The 18,497-nt window shown below is 44.2% G+C and overlaps 1 protein-coding gene across 3 annotated transcripts in view; it reads right to left on the bottom strand.

The window, feature by feature from the left end:
• PLEKHM3 (pleckstrin homology domain containing M3) overlaps positions 1 to 18,497 on the bottom strand; it is a 223,240-nt gene that overhangs the window by 74,606 nt on the left and 130,137 nt on the right. The window lies entirely within an intron of this gene.

The raw sequence follows: 18,497 nt of genomic DNA, 5'->3' as shown, positions 1-18,497 counted from the left end.
ATATTTAGTTTATTAAACTACAAGATAAGGTCAAATTGAAAATTTATAGTTAATCTCTAGATCTTCTAATGGGTCTACTTGATGGAGGTCTCCTTCAAAGGAGCTGGATTTTAAAAATATCTTCCCCAGTTTGTTCACTGTAGATCAGTTTCTGCCATTGCTACAAGATAGTTCTTGGTAGCATCTTTTTCTCCCCGTCTCCTCCACTCAACTTTGGCTGTTTCTTCCTCTAAGGTCTCAAGTTGAACATCTCAGCTTTTCCTTTTTGCTGTCATGATCCTCCATTTGTAACCTGCCTCCCTTTTCTCTACAGCCCTTTCCTCGCAAGGCTTCTCTTCGGATGAGACCAGGTTGTCATCCTCAATGTCCATGCTCTTCCAGGCAGGTCCCCCAACTTTTCTAGTGAATTCAGCATCAAACATTAACTACTCTTCCTAAAAAATGCTATCTTCCCTTTCTTCTCTTCATTCCCTACCATCAAGGATATTTTTTTGAAAAATTCCTTCACTCTACTTTTAAGTCTAGAAGTAATAGAATGTTCCAAATTTTGGAAGTGGAATTAGGTCACATCTTTTAATTTTCCTTTGTACCTTTTCCCTAGCACTTCTTTTAGAAGCTTAGCTTGAGTTCTTTAAGAAACCAAAGAGAGCTGAATAAGCTCAGATGCAGGGCTTCCCTGGTACCTCAGTCAGTAAAGAATCTGCCTGCAATGCAGGAGACATGGGTTCAATCCTGGGTGGGGAAGATCCCTGGAGAAGGAAATGGCAACCCACTCCAGAATTCTTGCTTGGAAAATCGCATGGACAGAGGAGTCTGGCAGGCTACAGTCCATGGGGTCACAAGAACTGGACACAACTTAGTGACTAAACCACCACCACCACCAAGCTCAGGTGCAAAGCAGTGAATTCCCTTCCCCTTTGTTTACTGAATTTGCATCTGGTCTGGGTATATAATCAAAGAATGCCCAGGACTAGAGCTCAATTAACCTAAACTACTGGCAGTGGCTCTAGCTTTCAGTGAACCCTACACCCTACTTATAAATGGCCTCTATCAGTTCAGTTCAGTTGCTCAGTTGTGTCCGACTCTTTGCGACCCCATGAATTGCAGCACGCCAGGCCTCCCCATCCATTACCAACTCCCGGAATTCACCCAAACTCATGTCCATCGAGTTGGTGATGCCATCCAGCCACCTCCTCATCTGTCATCCACTTCTCCTCTTGCCCTCAATCCCTCCCAGCATCAGAGTCTTTTCCAATGAGTCAACTCTTCACATGAGGTGGCCAAAGTATTGGACTTTCAGCTTTAGCATCATTCCTTCCAAAGAACATCCAGGACTGATCTCCTTTGGAATGGACTGGTTGGATCTCCTTGCAGTCCAAGGGACTCTCAAGAGTCTTCTCCAACACCACAGTTCAAAAGCATCAATTCTTCAGCGCTCAGCTTTCTTCACAGTCCAACTCTCACATCCATACATGACTACTGGAAAAACCATAGCCTTGACTAGATGGACCTTTGTTGGCAAAGTATGTCTCTGCTTTTCAATATGCTATCTAGGTTGGTAATAACTTCCCTTCCAAGGAGTAAGCGTCTTTTAATTTCATGGCTGCAGTCACCATCTGCAGTGATTTTAGAGCCCCCCAAAATAGTCTGACACTGTTGCCACTGTTTCCCCATCTATTTCCCATGAAGTGATGGGACCAGATGTAATGATCTTAGTTTTCTGAATGTTGAGCTTTAAGCCAACTTTTTCACTTTCTTCTTTCACTTTCATCAAGAGGCCCTTTAGTTCTTCTTTACTTTCTGCCATAAGGGTGGTGTCATCTGCACATCTGAGGTTATTGATATTTCCCCTGGCAATCTCTATTCCAGCCTGTGCTTCTTCCAGCCCAGCGTTTCTCATGATGTACTCTGCATAAAAGTTAAATAAGCAGGGTGACAATATACAGCCTTGACGTACTCCTTTTCCTATTTGGATCCAGTCTGTTATTCCATGTCCAGTTCTAACTGTTGCTTCCTGACCTGTACACAGGTTTCTCAAGAGGCAGGTCAGGTGGTCTGGTATTACCATGTCTTGAAGAATTTTTCACAGTTTATTGTGATTCACACAGTCAAAGGCTTTGGCATAGTCAATAAAGCAGAAATAGATGTTTTTCTGGAACTCTCTTGCTTTTTCCATGATCCAGCGCATGTTGGCAATTTGATCTCTGGTTCCTCTGCCTTTTCTAAAACCAGCTTGAACATCTAGAAGTTCATGGTTCACATATTGCTAAAGCCTGGCTTGAAGAATTTTGAGCGTTACTTTACTAGCCTGTGAGATGAGTGCAATTGTTCAGTAGTTTGAGCATGCTTTGGCATTGCCTTTCTTTGGGACTAGAATGAAAACTGCCCTTTTCCAGTCCTGTGGCCACTGCTGAGTTTTCCAAATTTGCTGGCATATTGAGTGCAGCACTTTCACAGCATCATCTTTTAGGATTTGAAATAGCTCAACTGGAATTCCATCACCTCCACTAGCTTTGTTCATAGTGATGCTTTCTAAGGCCCACTTGACTTCACACTCCAGGATGTCTGGCTCTAGGTGAGTGGTCACACCATTGTGATTATCTGGGTCGTGAAGATCTTTTTTGTACAGTTCCTCTGTGTATTCTTGCCTCTATACGCTAGTGTAAATTAACGCCTTTGAATCTGTCTGATTCCTTTACAATGATCTGAATGGGTAAATAGCGCCTTAGAAATATCACTCCACCACTAAAATAAGGAACAAAATATTCATATTCATTCACAGGGCGCCGGCAGAATGCTGGGCACTGTTCCAGGTGCTCAGGATATGGGTGAGCAGCTCCAACAGGTCCTGTTTTCCTGGAGCAGTGACTTCCTGAGAGTATTTAAAGGCCAAGGAAAATTATCACAGTCACACTGGTCAAGGAAATCAGCTTAAAACCATCCTATTAAAGAAGAGGGGGGCAATTCATTGGTGGATGGGCCACTGTTAATAAAAGCTCCACCTCCCTGAACTAGGATACACATTTAAGAGTGGGCAGGAGGTTTCAAAAAAAAAAAAAAAATTCCTAACCCAACCCAAAAGATAATGGGAATCATCTGTTCTGCTCTCATGTGCAAACCTATAATTTATGGAAAGATGGGAAAGAGAAAGTCCCTGAGGAGACCCAGCCAAGTTCTGCGGTGAAAATTCAACTATACTCAACGCTCAGACTGGAAGAGGTGGGGGTGGAGCGGAGCAAGAAGCCACAGGAAAAATAACACGTCCTGAGGTGGCCAGCTCCCTCTCCTTTCCGACTTCCAAGGCCATTCCTGGGACAAGCTGCCTTCCTCCTCTTCTCCTGCCACCCTCAACCCTTCCCATTCATGGGTGACTGCTTTTTCTTCTTTATTTTTCAGTCATTTTTTAAGGATCCCAAACTGGCTGTGGTGCTCATAATTCCTGTCACAAGGTAATGTCAACAGTATAAATTACAGGGCATCCGAGGAAGCAGGTAGTTAAGATCAAGTGCGAACGTATGTTATTAAATTAAAATGGAGTTACCAGGAATCTTCAAATTATGGAGAAGAGACCATTTCCTTAAATATATGGTTGTGTATAATATATATTTGCATATATATTTGTGCACACTTACATATAAAGTAATTTACTATTAAAAAATATGCTATACAACCTGATAGCAGCAAAGGCCATCATTAAATGCAAGGTCACGAGCAGTGTCGCTCTACCAAATTCTGATTTTGCATTTCCATTCTATATCAGAATGGCTACATACTGTCTTTTTTTTTTTTTCTTGGTTCTTCTATTGGGATATTGTTACTTAGCTTTATAATACTGCCTTTAAAGAGTATGGTTATTAATAAGTTGACTACTATTTTCAATGTAATTTTTTTAATGCCAGTATTAGTGCTGTGCCACTTGAAAACATTTTATTACACTTAATAATTCGCTAAGGTACCTCAGTAAAATGTCAATGTATACTTTATTAGTTTCCTTATCAGCCATGTAAGGTAAATTATAATCCATGTCAGAGATGAAGAAATTGAAGCCATCTAAACTATAAGAGATTGGTGGTAGAGGCGGAAGTAAGATTTGAAATAAATGTCAAATTGTCCAGGGAGGGAATCCCCTCTGAACCATTTCAGAATTTCTATTGTCAGTTAAGGTGTTCTTCCTATTCACAGACAGCTAGAATTGCTAGTCAGACTAAAAAAATCCAGATAAAGAAGCACCGGCATCATAGGGCGCAGCCTAAAGGCTCATCAGTGTTATAAACCTGCTGAACCTTGTTAATATTATGGTGAGGGACTTTCCACAGCAGTGTCCGTGGAGCATCCACTATACACCAGGCATTCTTCTAAGCACTTTACGTATTTGTGACTTGCTTAACTTTGCCGTCTTGTGAGGGAGGTACTTTAATCATCCTCATTTTAATAACTGTTTAACTGACTTGCTCAAGATCACAAGATGCAAACCCAGGCTGTCTTGTTGCCAGCCTCTGTGCTCTCAACTACTGGGCTACACGCAGAGGGCATGCCGCAGCCTCACCACAGGCCATGGTTATTCACAGCTTTACTGCACAGACAGGTGTCTGAACTCAGAACCAAATAGTCCCAAAGCTAAAACACAAAAAAGATAAATGTTAGTGAGGTCTTCAGTTCACAAAGGCTCACTATGCAACAACAGCCTGTAGTAACGCACAACCCCCTTCGAGTTCATTCTCATCCTTGTCTTGCTCTTCTAATAACTGATTAATTCAGCAGATGTTTACTGGGCACTTCCTCTTGCATATAAGATAGAGATGGCATTCAAGGTTGACTCTTTCACTTATAGTAGTAGAGTTAGTGGCTCAGTCATGTCCTACTCTTTGCAACCCCATGGACTATAGCCCACCAGGCTCCTCCCTCCATGGGATTTTCCAGGCAAGCATACTGGAGGAAGGAATTGCCAGGGTTGCCATTTCCTTCTCCAGGGGATCTTCCCGACCTAGGGATTGAACCTGGGTCTCCTGAATTGCAGGCGGACTCTTTATGGTCTGAGCCACTAAGAAGGTTTCACTTATTTATGGATTGCTTTAAAAGTTCCTGTGAACAGGCCTAAGAGCTAAGTAACTCAGGTGACATTTTATTTGGGGAGCATGTCTTGTAAAGAATCATAAAACTACCCTTTCTGCTCGAAGCTTGGGGAATGAGGACACCCCATTGGGCCAGGTCCTCCAGATCCTGCACGTGAAGGGTGGATCTTTCTTCCTAAATGTATCTCTTTCAGCGCACTACCCACTGGCACGTGTGTCTTGTCATATGCATTTTAATTCAGTGCATCACAGTTCTAACAGTTAACAAATACCTGAAAAGTTGTAAAATATAGTCCATAAATCAAAGGGTGCCAGTAGTTTCCTGAGACGCTCATGATCATTTGAAAATATTCTTTTTTTTTTTTTTTTTTACTGTGGTAACTATAGAGAGCATAAATTTTACCATTTTACCATTTTTAGGTGTATCTGATTACTTGTGAATACACTTCATGGATTACTCTTCTAAATACTATAAACTACTACATCTTAACCTTTTCATGGGTAATAAAATCACCATCCAGACATTAAGCTGGTTTTCCTAATGAACTAGCCATAGTACTGTCTGAGAGACCAGCTTCTCTCTGGATTGGGGGCACTTCCATCCTTGGGGGTACCCCTTTCCTCTCCACCGTTGATGGACTCAGAAGCTAGCTCTGAGGTTTGAAGTTTCTTTGCCTCCCTCATCCTAAGCAGCTGAATCAACTTCTCTCTCCACCCCTTTCATTATCCCATTCCATCCACCCCATTGCCATCCATGGGGTGGAGACTCAGCTTATAAGTGTGCAGAAGAAAACCCCAGAAGCAAGAAACTAGAATAACTTGCCCCTGCTAACAAAACAAACCAGAAAACACAGTAGAGGCCAAGACCTCACAGTCGCTGAGTTCCAAATCCTTCCTTATCCCAAGGAGACAGACTGCCTGCCTCTCTATTCTAAGCTCAGGCAATGTGGCTTAAGCAAACTCATAGGAGGAATTCAAGCCTCAAGATCCATTTTCAGCTTCTCCCGGATCCCCATGTGCCTTTTTATCCTTACTCCATCTTGGCCAGCCAAATGTGAAAGCCTGTGTAAAGACCATTACATGCCTCACTTTGAAAGGGCTTTAATGCCCTTATGAACTAACTCCCGGCTGAAATCTTTAGTCCCATGGAAACAGAGAAAGCAGCAGCCAGTTGCAAAACAAAACAAAACAACAAAAAAGAGCTGTTATCTCTGTGTTAAATTAAACTCAGATCTGCTTAATATCTTGGCCAACTTATGCCACAATTATTTTGGCCCTTTCTGCCACCCCAAAGTCTTCTGTGGCCGAAATGCACCGTGGTGCTGCTGTCTGACACTGTGCCAGCAGGCCTGTGCCAAAGCCAAGTAACACCCTTCCTTCTTGGGGTTTTGGGGGAGCAGGGGAGGGTTGCTAATTCCTTTCGTGACCACTGACTAAGAGCTGAGTGGCCAACAATTTGGTAAATTATATACACACCTAAAATGTCAGCTGCATCAGAGATTTTTGCTCTCTATCTTTCCAGTCGCTGAAGGGAAGAGAACCTTGAGGCTAAAGGCAATTCTAGACGAGTTGGGTTTCCTAACCACATTCGGTAGGAGGGATATTCGCAGGACTCCAGGCATTCAGGATCCCCAGCAGCAAAGAATCATCTTTGATAAGTGTATATGCCAATGATTCAAACCAATGGAAAGGGCTGGGAATTAAAATTAGTCACAGTTATAAACACACACACACGAAAGAGGAGAGAGAGGAGCTCAACCACAAAAGTCCTTTTTGGAATCAGACTAGCTGTAAAATACAAAAACACACACGACACGGGTCAGCCGGTTTTGAATGTAGAATGTGTTAACTCCAAACTTTTGAAATGCAAAAAGCAAATTCATAGCACAAAGAATCCACATGTATTTAGCCCTGCATTACCTTTGGAACTGTAAGTTAATATATTCTGTGGATAATCCATTTCTGTGTTCTAGAAACTCGTTGTTTTTGACATCTACAGGTCAATGGGTTGGACAGTATGGAGATATTTTGACCACCATGGCAGAGGTCAGAATGCAAACATGTTAGGGGGTCTGGCCCGTGTGGGGGAAGCTGGGCAGGGGACTGGGTCTGCCCACTATGATCCCAGTGTCTCCACTAAGTGTCCTGGGCTCTGGGACTCTTGCCACACATGGTGCTGGCCCTCTGGCACCTCATTCTCATCCCCTTTGCTTAGAATTCCCTCCCTCCACCCACTGGAAAGACTTGGTGGGGCTTTGGCAATGGTGGGGCTTGGCCTTGCCACCTGGGGGATCTCGCTACCAGTTTGCATTTAGAAATAAGAGAGTGTCAGTACTTGAAGCAGATGGTACAGTGTACTGCCTTGGAGTGCGTGCCCTTAGTGAAGGGACTCCTGTAGCTAGTGGGTAGTAGTTATTGATTTTTGTCTTGATAAATCTGAAAAATTTCATACAAAATTGAAAAAGTTTCAAAAATAAGAGTATGTGCTAAAGACAGGACGGCCTGGGTTTGAACCCCTGCTCCTCTACTTTAACTAGGAGAATTTGGACAAGTTCATCCCACTAGCAAAAGATGAATAATAATACTCCTGTCTTAGAGGGCTGTTGTGAGGATTACATGAGTTAATCCACGTAGATTTTGAACAGGATTTGGCCTAAAGTAAGCACTCAAAAATAAAAGTAACTAACATCTCTTGAAAGTGAAACTGAAAGTCGCGCAGTCATGTCTGACTCTTTGCTACCCCATAGACAAAAAGTCCATGGAATTCTCCAGGCCAGAATACTGGAGAGGGTAGCCTTTCCCTTCTTCAGGGTATCTTTCCAACCCAGGGATCGAGCTCAGGTATCCCGCACTACAGGCAGATTCTTTACCAGCTGAGCCACAAGGGCAGCCCAGCATATAATAAAAAGTAATTATTGTTAATCTAAGTATTAGTACAACCTCCTTATTTTACAAAGATTTTAAGTGCCCGGGATAGAATGTGACTTGGTAAGAGCTGGTGCTAGGTGCTCAGTCATGTTTGACTCTTGGTGTCCCCAAGGACTGTAGTCCGCCAGGCTCCTCTCTCTATGGAATTCTCCAGGCAAGAATACTGGAGTGGGTAGCTGGGTAGTCATTTCCTCCTCCAGAGGATCCTCCCCACCCAGGGATCAAACCCACGCCTCCTGCATCTCCTGCATTAGCAAGTGGATTCTTTACTACTAGTGCCGCCTGAGATACCCTAATATGTATAAGCAAGGACAGGCTTCCCTGGTGGCTCAGACAGAAAGAATCTGCCTGCAATGCAAGAGACCTGGGTTTGGTCTCTGGGTTGGGAAGATCCCCTGGAGAAGGGAATGGCTACCCATTCCAGTATTCTTGCCCAGAGAATCCCATGGACAGAGGAACCTGGTGGGCTACAGTCCATGGGTTACAAAGAGTCAGACAGGACTGAGAAACTAACACTTTCACTTTTCAAAGGATAGGCTGCTGTTATTACTGTGGATAGTGGGTTTCCTGAATGTTCCTCTCTCTCTCCTTGCTGCGACATGACAGTGGAATGAGCACTTGGCCTTCAGTGAGACTGTGTCTTAACCACTCAGGAGCAAAGCCCTCAGGCTGAGAATCCTGGCTCTTTCTAGTCCCTTTCTTCCACTTGTCAGATGATGAGTTCTTGCCTCCAGCAGGCAGTAGGCAGAGAAAAGAGAAAAAGGGGAAACTCCAACCAGTAGTTTTATTATCCATTATTGCTGGGACTTTCTCTGCACCCTTGACCTCTGCTCCAGCCAAGAATCCATTCACAATATCCTGCCTTGTTGTCAGGTCTACAGCTTCCCTTATGAATGCCCTGTCCTTTTATTGTCTGAGCTGCAGTGGGCTCTGTGCTGTTAGCCCTGCCAAACACCAACCCACTGATCACCAGATGACCTGAGCGACGCTGCCCATCTTAGGAGCAAACCCACTAAATGGCATACTATCTTTCATATGTTTTTATTGGCCAACTTTTGTATGCTGGGCATTATTTCTAATTGCCAGTAGGTTATAAGGTATTAGGAAGACAGTTTATCTGTTGAAGAACTGATGCTTTCTAATTGTGGTGCTGGAGAAGACTCTTAAGAGTCCCCTGGACAGCAAGGAGATCACACCAGTCAATCCTAAAGGAAATCAACCCTGCATATTCATTGGAAAAACTGATAATGCAGCTGAAGCTCCAATACATTGGCCACCTGATGCGAACAGCCAACTCACTGGAAAAGACCCTTATGCTGGGAAAGATTGAAGGTTGGAGGACAAGGGGGTGACAGAAGACGAGATGGTTGGATGGCATCATCAAATCAATGTACATGAGTTTGAACAAACTTTCCGAGGTGGTGAAGGACAGTACTGGTGTACTTCATTCAGTCCATGGGGTTGCAAAGAGTCAGACATGACTTAGCGACTAAACAACGACAAAGGTATATACAAAAATTAGTATATTTGACTTATTTTTGAAAGCTGTCATTTAGATTGTATTTGTGAAAATGCTTAGAACTTCTATTTAATGACAAAAAGTTGAAATACCAGTTGACCTTTGGCATATGGAAATCCTGCCATTTGTTGCTTAGAACTGAAGGAGCTGAGAGCTGGCTCTCCTCCAGGTTTCTGGCTATGCCCTGAGCTTGGTTGTTTTACACAGACTAACTGGGAAACCTCAGAAAGTAGGTACAGGTAGAGTGGCTTCCACAATTTAATTGCTTCTCGAGGATCCTAAAATCATAGAACCAGGGCCGTAGGGCTGGAAGGGGCTGTAAAAATTCTTAATTCAACCTTTTCACTTCACAAGTGAGGAAACTCAGGACTCAAGAAGTGAGGTGATCAAGGTGGTTTTTATCCAAATAACACCTGTGATTCTCCTCTTGGGAACAGAGATAGTACAAAGCCAAAGTCCGAGAAAAAAGTGGTCCAAAGTTGGATGTAGTGTATGAATTTGTCATTTAAAGATGCCGTATAGGTTTAACCCGAGGGTTAACAAGGTTGAGAATAATCCCTATGAGGGTTAAGTTAAAAATCTGTTAAAGAAAAGAAACTTGGATTTTATAAGCTATGAGAAGTGATAAGGATGGAGATATTTTCAGAGGTAAGCTGTGTTTCCATTCCTCACTAAGACTTGATAGAACACATGGGTTCAGGGAGATGCAGAGCATTTCAACACAATTCAACATCAGTTAATTCTCGGAGTAAAGACCCTTCAGTCCAGCTCCCTTCCACCTCAGTGTTAAAGGAAGCTAGAAAGCCAATTACTCTCACAGCAGGGCCTCTCCCATACTGCATGGAAGAACGTATTGCAAACCTGTGTGCTTTACAAGCAAGTAAAACTATAATTGCACGTGGGAGAGAACATGGGTTCCCTTTGTTTCTGCCAACATTTCAGTCTAGCAAGCTCCTCCCTTCTATAGCTGCAGAAATAGCACAGACTTTTTTTTTAGCACACAAAATGTGTATTCCATGGCTCTATAAAACTTAACAGAATGCTTTTTGTTAACATTGAAAAGATAATCTCTGCACAGCCCACCAAAAGGGCATGCATTCTTCAGAGACAGGTGCTGAAGGTGCCCACCTTTATCTGGAAAGCAACACCCACCTTCTGGTTGAAGCCTGGAAAGTCTCTTAGCAAGGCTAACGAAGGTGGCAAGGGTGGCAGGGTAATACCTGACTTGCTCCAGCAGAGCCTTGGGGAGATCTTGCTGCCTGGGAGAAAGAGGTGGGATGGAGGGCTATCCAGGTGCAATCCCCCTTATGGGGTCATTTGGGAGGTCTGGTCCACGACTGCCCTGGAGGCAGGAGGAAGCTTTCCCTACCAAGGTGCTGCTCCATATGGTGACTCTGCTTCCCAGGTGGACCCAGTAGTAAAGAACTCACCTGCCAATGCAGGAGACATTGGAGATGTGGGTTCAATCCCCGGGAATATCCTCTGGAGTAGGAAACGGCAACCCACTCCAGTATTCTTGCCTGGAGAATCCCATGGACAGATAAGCCTAGCGGGCTACAGTCTGTCGGGTTGTCAAAAGAGCCAGACATGACTGAAGCAACTTAGCATGCATGCATGCAGCTGCTGCCACATGGGAGGAACCTGTGGCCTAGAGCCCCCTGCAGAATCTGAGAGGCAGAACTCAGGGTGCAGCCGGCATTATTTATGTTGTCACAACTGCAGTCTAGTGTCCACAGATGCAGAGTCGTGGTGCCACTGAAGAAAGCTGCAGAGGGCCATTTACAAAGGTCCACGTCTCCAGGCAGCACTATACCAGTACGGGTACCACGGGCACATCTCCTCTCTCTTAAACCCTCTCTGTTAAGCAGAGTTCTAAGGTCGTACATATTAACTTCTTTAAACCTCATAAGCACATTTCAGGGTAGGTACAATTACTATCCCTGCTTCAGAAATGAATTGCTTCTTCTTTTTTTTACTTAAAATTTTTTTAAATTAAAAAAATTTTTTTTTAAAGGTTTTAAAATATTTTGGCTGAAGCATCCAGGATCTTAGTTTCCTGACCAGGGATTGAACCCATGCCCCTGTGTAGTGGAAGTGCAGAGTCTTAACCACTGAACCACCAGTGAAGTTCCTGAACTGCTCCTTGAGGCACCAAGTGAAGTGACTTGCCGAGGGTCACATAAGCGAGTCTGGGGTTCGCGTCTGAACGTGGGCAGCTGGTTTCCAAAGCTCCATGTATAATCGCTGCACTGTTCAGCCCTTCTGCGATGCCTAAGGTCAGGTATCATCCCCCTTTTGGAGACCTTTGCTCCAGGCAGAAACTTCATCCCCTGTTGGCCTCACACTGGCTTGCTGGTCTCCTAAAACTTCCTGACAGCCATCTTAGTTTTGATTTCTATTTAATTTTCCACCTCAGAAAGCAGTGCCAGGGAGGGGGGGAATCTGGGATACTTTTGAAAACGATTTATTAACCAACAGTTCGAGGAAATGGAGGGCTTCCTGGCTGCCACCTGACCTCTGTCTGCGGCCTTCCTAATGTTTGCATTACTGCCCTGACCTTGCAAAGTGACCTGGAATAGCTTGCCTGCTTCCTTTTGCGTGTCCACTTTCAGAGCCCAGCTGTCAGCCTCTGCGAGTCTGTCAGTGAGTATCTCAAGGGTTTGAAATGGGGTGTGCAGCCTTTGGAGGAGCACAATCTAACACTAAGCTCCAAATTCCTTCCCATAATTGAGCATTCATTAGTTTGACGGAACAAAAGCTGGCATTCTCTCTTATAAAGCAGGGGTCAGAACCAGTAGCTGTGTTTTGTTTGGCCTGCAGAGTGTTTAAATATTGAGAAATTTCACATAAAAATACAGATTTCCGGCTCCTCTTGGAAAAAAGGGAAGGGATGACAGCTCTGGGGCTCAGAGGAACAGCTGTCCCCTTCAGAGGGGACACTCCCTGGCTTCTCAGCATGACCTGCAGTCTCACCCTTGGCCTGCTTTGGGCATGGGTGCCGCTTTCCTGGCCTCTGCAGGAAGTGGAGTCGACAAAACACTGTTCTGAAACCATACTTCCCTCCCTTAAAGTGTGGGCTGGCTTGGTTAGGCTGGTGGACCAGGATGGAACTGGGAGAGCTGGTGCTCCCAGAGTGCAGTGTGCATGCTAAGTCACTTCAGTCATGCCCGACTCTTTGTGACCCTATGGACTGTAGCCTGCCAGGCTCCTCTGTCCATGGGATTCTCCAGGCAAAAATACTGGAGTAGGTGCCAAGCCCTCCTCCAGGGAATCTTCCTGACAGAGGGATCAAACCTGTGTCTCTTATGTCTCCTACACTGGCAGGCAGGTTTTTTACCATAAGCACCACCTAGGAAGCCCCCACCTGCCAAGAGGGCAGACACTGTGTTTCTTCTTTCCTGTCCCTGCACATGGCACGTAACTGTCTGGCACATAACAGACATCACTTAGGAATAAGTGAGTGACTAGCTCTCTGGGGAAAAAAAAAAAACATTTCTGAGTGACAGAAACCTGCTCCCCAGCTACAGAAGTCCAGGCTTATTAATGCTTCAATAGCTTTTTGAATGACCGAGGCTGCACTCTATACTTTTTAATTGGTTATGCTATAAAGATCTTTCCTGCTGTCACAAATGATATTGAATCCTATTTAAAATCCCAGAAAGTGTGTTGATAGTTTATTAGAATTTAGCCAGAAATTTAAAAACAAAGAACAGTATGAACAGCTGCCCCCATCAGCCTTCTAATTTTTCCTCAAGAGAGTTGGGGGTGATACTATTGAAGAGCAGCAAGTTACAAATGCAGATGGAATTGCAGGCCACTAGCACATGCATCCGGAGAAGGCAATGGCACCCTACTCCAGTACTCTTGCCTCGAAAATCCCACGGATGGAGGAGCCTGGTGGGCTGCAGTCCATAGGGTCGTTAAGAGTCAGACATGACGAGTGACTTCACTTTCACTTTTCACTTTCACGCATTGGAGGAGGAAATGGCAACCCACTCCAGTGTTCTTGCCTGGAGAACCCCAGGGACGGGGGAGCCTGGTGGGCTGCCGTCTATGGCGCTGCACAGAGTCGGACACGACTGAAGCAACTTAGCAACAGCAACAGCAGCAGCACATGCAGCTGAGCTACCAGGGAAGCCAGGCTGGCGGGCTACAGTCCATGGGGTCGCAATGAGACAGACACAACTAAGCGATTCAACACAGCACGTACAGCCAAACGTTTCAGCTAAGACACATGCGCTAATGCTGTCCAATGAGGCCGCTCTGCTTTCTAGATCCATCTCTAGATGATGTGGTTATGCTCAGTTGTGTCTGACTCTTTGCCACCCTTTTGACCATAGCCCACCAGGTTCCTCTGTTTATGGGATTTCCCAGGCAAGAATGGGTTGCTATTTTCTCCTCCAGGGGATCCTCGCAACCCAAGGATTGAACCCATGTCTCCTGTGTTGCGGGCAGATTCTTTACCCACTGAGCCATCAGGGAAGCCTATCTTTAGAGCATCAAACAAATGAACTTTGTCTTTTTTTTTTTAAAAAATATTGAACTATAGTTGATTTACAATGTTGTATTAATTTCTTCTGTGCAGGAAAGTGACTTAGTTATACACATATCTTTTTAATATTCATTACCATTATGGTTTATCATAAGACACTGAATATAGTTCCCTAAGCTATATAGTCACTTACTCCTTGGAAGGAAAGTTATGACCAACCTAGATAGCATATTCAAAAGCAGAGACATTACTTTGCCAACAAAGGTCTGTCTAGTCAAGGCTATGGTTTTTCCAGTGGTCATGTATGGTTGTGAGAGTTGGACTGTGAAGAAAGCTGAGCGCCAAAGAATTGATGCTTTTGAACTATGGTGTTGGAGAAGACTCTTGAGAGTCCTTTGGACTGCAGGGAGATCCAACCAGTCCATTCTAAAGGAGGTCGGTCCTGGGTGTTCTTTGGAAGGAACGATGCTGAAGCTGAAACTCCAGTACTTTGGCCACCTCATGCAAAGAATTGACTCACTGGAAAAGATTCTGATGCTGGGAGGGATTGGGGGCAGGAGGAGAAGGGGACGACAGAGGATGAGATGGCTGGATGGCATCACCGACTCGATAGACGTGAGTTTGAGTGAACTCGGGGAGCTGGTGATGGACAGGGAGGCCTGGTGTGCTGGAATTCATGGGGTCGCAAAGAGTTGGACATAACTGAGCGACTGAACTGAACTGAAGCTATACAGTAGAACCTTGTTTATCCATTCTCTGTATAATGGTTTTCATCTGCTAATCCCGTACTCCTAGTCGTTCCCTCTCCTACTCCACCCCATTTGGCAACCACAAGTCTGTTCCCCACGTCTGTGAGCCTGTTTCTGTTTTGTAGATACGGTCATTTATGTCATATTTTAGACTCCACATAAAAGTGGTACCATATGGCATTTGTCTTTCCCTTTCTGACTCACTTCACTTAGTGTGATAATCTCTAGGTCCATCCATGCTGCTGCAAATGGCATTATTTCATTCTTTTTTCATAACTAAGTAATATGCCACTGCGCATATGCATCATTTATACACACACACATATCTTCTTTATTCATTCATCTGTCAATGGACATTCAGGTTGTCTCCACGTCTTGGCTGCTGTGACATAGTATGAACATAGACATGCAGGTATCTTTTTGAATTATAGTTTTGTCTGGGTATATGGCCAGGTGTGGGATTGCTGGATTATATGGCAGCTATAATTTTAGTTTTTTGAGGAACCTCCATACTGTTTTTCATACTGGCTACATCAATTTACAGTCCCATCAGCAGTGTAGGAGGGTTCTCTTTTCTCTACATCCGTTTCAGCATTTGTAGACTTTTTTGGGGCTCCCAAATCTCCATGGATGTTGACTGCAGCCATGAAATTAAAAGATGCTTGCTCCTTGGAAGGAAAGCTATGGGAAACCTAGACAGTGTACTAAAAAGCAGAGACATCACTTTGCCAACAAAGGTCCAAAACTAGTGTTTTTTTCCCAGTAGGCATGTATGGATATGAGAGTTGGACCATAATGAAGGCTGTGCACTGAAGAATTGATGTTTCTAAATCGTGGTGTTGGAGAAGACTCTTGAGAGTTCCTTGCATCACTAAGAGAGCCATCCAGTCAATCCTAAAGGAAATCAACCCTGAATATTCTTTGGAAAAGACCCTGTTGCTGAGAAAGATTAAGGGCAGGAGAAGGGGCTGACAGGATAAGATGGTTGGATGGCATCACTGACTCAGTGGACATGAATTTAAGCAAACTCCTTGAGATAGTGAAGGACAAGCAAGCCTGGCGTACTGCAGTCCATGGGACTGCAAAGAGTTGGACACGATTTAGTGACTGAACAACAACAGACTTTTTAATAATGGCCAAGCAAATAAACTTTGAACATGCTAGAAATCTCCTCAGCCCCCAACACCTGACCGGACAGAGCCTTCTTATTATTATCCCTCTGCTCTTAGAAGACTAGCTACAAATGTGGTAGAATGGCTGGCATGAAGCAATTAAGGGATAACACACTACTGGATGTCACCAGATTGAAGCAGAACTATAGGTAGTCTCTGCTAGTTCTTGGCACTCAAGCAGAACACAGGGGTTTAACCATAACTATCAAGTAACGCTTGTGCTTTTCTGAGAAAATAAGCCCTCTCAATTTCAGGGCTGACATGCTCTGGGCACATGCTGCTGCTGCTGTCACTTCAGTCGTGTCTGACTCTGTGCGACCCCATAGATGGCAGTCCACCAGGCTCCCCCGTCCCTGGGATTCTCCAGGCAAGAACACTGGAGTGGGTTGCCATTTCCTCCTCCAATGCGTGAAAGTGAAAAGTGAAAGTGAAGTCACTCAGTCGTATCTGACTCTTAGCGACCCCATGGACTGCAGCCTACCAGGCTCCTCCATCCGTGGGATTTTCCAGGCAAGAGTACTGGAGTGGGGTGCCATTGCCTTCTCCATCTGGGCACATAATATGTGCTTAATAAATATTTGCTGAATGAATAAATGAATAGAGAGAACACCCTGCTAGAGTCTGATGGAGAACCGGGTTCACGGTTCAGATGTGCAGGTGGGATGAAAAGATTATAAATGTCACGCTCCTTGCTGCTTGAGGCACATCACAGAGTCATTTCTGAGGAGAGTGATGTGATACCATCATACTTGTCCCATGAATGTTCTGAGAGAATTTATCAATATCCTGAAGCATGCAGACAGAACTGGCAGAATCAGTAATGAAAATTGCTCTTCGTAAATATCCAAGTCAGTAAGGAGAAATTTTTCCTGCTTGCCTCTCTCCATGGGTTAGGTCACAGAAGGGTTTGAGGCTACCAAGGCCTGGAAGTCCTCTTCCCATTGTCCTCCACCTGGCTCACATTTATAGAGCCTCACATTTTAATTTAGAGTCACAGCCACTAAGAAGCCTGCTCTGACAGCCAAGTTACTGGGTGTTCCAGTTACTATTGCTTGTAAAACAAATTACCCAAAAACCTAGTGGTAAAAAACAGTCATTATGTTCAGATTCTTTAGGTCAGGCTTTCAGGCAGGACACAGTAGAGATGGCTTGTCTCTCCTCCATGAAATCTGTAGCCTCATCGGAGCCTCTGCTGAAAAGACTTGAAGGCTAGGGGTGGTGGGAGTCATTTGGATGTATCTTTACTCACATGTCTGTCAGTTGATGATGGCTGTCAGCTAGAATGACTACATGTGACCTCTTTCTGTGGGGTCTCTGCATGGGCTAATATGGGCTTCCTTACAACATGGTGGTTGGTTTATAAGAGTGAGCATTCCCAAAGAGAACCAGCTTGAAGCTGTATCACTTTTTAAGACCTAGCCTTGAAGTCACATAGCATCACTTCCATGGTCACAGGCCCACCCAAATTCAGAAAAAATTAAAAAATAAAAACCAGATACCCCTTCTCAATAGGAAGAATGTCAAAGTCACCGTGTAAGAAGGGGATGTGGGATGGGAGATAGAGTTGTGGAAATCTTTGTGGACTATAACCTTCCACAATGGGTGAGATGTGTTTCCTGACTCCAACTCCTCCTGAACTTAAAAACTGCTTGTCTGCCTCCTCCTGAGACTGTGAGCTCAGTGAAGGAAGGAGCTGTGTGACTCACTCACCTTCTGTTCCTAGCACAGGGCCTGGCACACATGGTTATTGAATTGAACCAAATAAAAAGGAACAGTCAGAAGGACTCTTGGAACCCCCTTTCATGCTGGCTGTTGGCAGCATAAAGGGAGTCTGACCAGGGCAATAAAAGAAATATGACAGAAATGTACCCAAACATATTTCTGCAGCCTAAGGCTATTCCCTGTGAGCATATCACGTATGATAAAGGAGTTTGCTTCCTTACGTCTCTCAGGTTGTACAGGAAATAACTTTAAGAATTATAACTGACTTCATGTGTCTCTCTTCTTGAACTTTTTGGAAGTATGTTTCCTCCTTATATCTCTGTGCCATAAAAATGGCAAGTATGAGATGAGAGTACCCAAAAGGCTGCCTTTATTTATTTATTTTTTTAATACACACACTCATGGTACAGCAGAAAGAAAGGAGTCAGAAATCCCCAACTTCAGTCTTGGTTCAGCCACTGAGCAGAAGCCCTGTAGCTTTGATATGCTGGCTAATTTTTCTAAATCTCAGTTTTCTTGCCCATAAAGTGGGTAGAAAAAAGGTGATAACACAATATACAAAAAAACAAGATGCTATTACAAAGTATGGTGGTTTTAAAATACACTCACCCATTCTTTGACATGCCTCCTTTTAGAAGATGGACTTTAATTTGTCCCATAAATGTGGGCCTGACTTAGTGATTATTTCAAATGAATAGAGTATGGCAGAATATGATGCTGACTTTCAAGGCAAGGTCTCAGAGGTCACTCACAAGCCAGCCATCATGTCATGAGGACACCTGAGAAGCTCATAGAAAGGCCCATGTAAGGAGGAGGAGAGGACGCCCACCAGTAACCAGCACT

This window comes from Bos mutus, chromosome 2, assembly GCF_027580195.1.
Source record: "Bos mutus isolate GX-2022 chromosome 2, NWIPB_WYAK_1.1, whole genome shotgun sequence".
Taxonomy (NCBI): Eukaryota; Metazoa; Chordata; class Mammalia; order Artiodactyla; family Bovidae; genus Bos; species Bos mutus.
Note: the sequence above shows the minus strand (reverse complement) of the source record. Positions and strands in the feature narration are given on the sequence as shown.